The following is a 1,433-nucleotide window of genomic DNA, read 5'->3' on the forward strand; positions in this document are numbered from 1 at the left end:
AGAGAATTTCTCAGAGATGAGAAAAGAAGAAAGGGTGTCATACCAGGCACGAGGAGCCTGCTTTAACCCATAAAGAGCTTTATTCAACCTATAGACGTGGTTTGGATACTTAGGGTCAAGAAACCCTGKAGGTTGTTCAACATAAACTTCCTCATGAAGTTTTCCATTAAGGAAAGCGCTCTTTACATCCATTTGAAAAACCTTGAGTCTCTATGGGCAGCAAAGGCTAAAAAGAGTCGAATCGCTTCGAGTCTAGCCACTGGTGCGAAGGTTTTGTCATAGTCGATTCCTTCTTCTTGTCTATAACCCTGAGCAACATGCCAATCCTTATTGCGGGTTACCACACCTTCTTCATCCAACTTGTTGCGATATACCCATTTGGTGCCTATCACTGATTTGTTAGATGGACGTGGGACAAGGTACCAGAATTTGTTTCTATCAAACTCAATGAGCTCTTCTTGCATAGCAAGAACCCAACTAGGGTCAGAGATAGCATCATTGATTTTTTTGGATTCAACTAAAGAAAGAAAGTTGACAAAGAGACAAATATTACCTAGACCTCGACGTGTCTTGATACCTGCATCTGGATCACCAAGAATTTGATGAATTGGATGGCTTTTAGTCCATCACTGAGCCGGTAGAGGAGCTTCATCTGAATAGGCAAGTTCAGGTATGGAAGATGAGGCTTTAGCAGCAGTTTCTTCAGCAACAGGGACTATTGCCAAAGGAGCCTCAGATTCAGCAACTGAAACAGGTTCAGAAACTGAAGGCATTTCATTCACTGRTGGATCWGTGTTTGAAGTAGAAGGAGGTACACAGCTAATGGGCACTGCAGCGATCTCTGAAGAAGATGCGGTGGAGTGACTAGCTGTAACTGGAATAATGAGTGGATCATCTTTAGCTTCTGGAGATCAGTGTTAAGAGGAACACTATAGGAAGCTTCAGGTTGTCCATAGTGAGATATCATCCAGTTCTCTAATTCATCCTCATCATTTGAGATGGGTTTTGAATTAGCTGACTGAGATTTGTCAAAAGTGACATGAATAGATTCCTCTATTGTTTGTCTTCGTTTGTTGAATACTCTGAAGGATTTGGAAGGCTTTCGTCCATGGAAGAGTTCATAGGCTGTCTTCTTGAATCTTTTCACGATCAGCGATCGGTTTTGAGTGAAACAAGCGGTGTTGACAGCTTCAGCCCAGAATTGAGTAGGGAGATGGGATTCGGCTGATCATTGATCGAGCAGCCTCAATGATTGTTTGATTTCTTCTTTCAGTGACCCCATTCTTCCGAGGATTTCTCACAGAAGAGAAGTTGTGAGATATTCTCTTGTCCTCAAAGAAGTTATCCATAGTATTGTTTTTGAATTCAGTACCATGGTCACTTCTGATAGATCGTACTTTAACATTGTTTAGTACTTCTATCTTTTTGATGAA

This window comes from Cynara cardunculus, assembly GCF_001531365.2.
Source record: "Cynara cardunculus var. scolymus isolate 2C chromosome LG 5, CcrdV1, whole genome shotgun sequence".
Taxonomy (NCBI): Eukaryota; Viridiplantae; Streptophyta; class Magnoliopsida; order Asterales; family Asteraceae; genus Cynara; species Cynara cardunculus.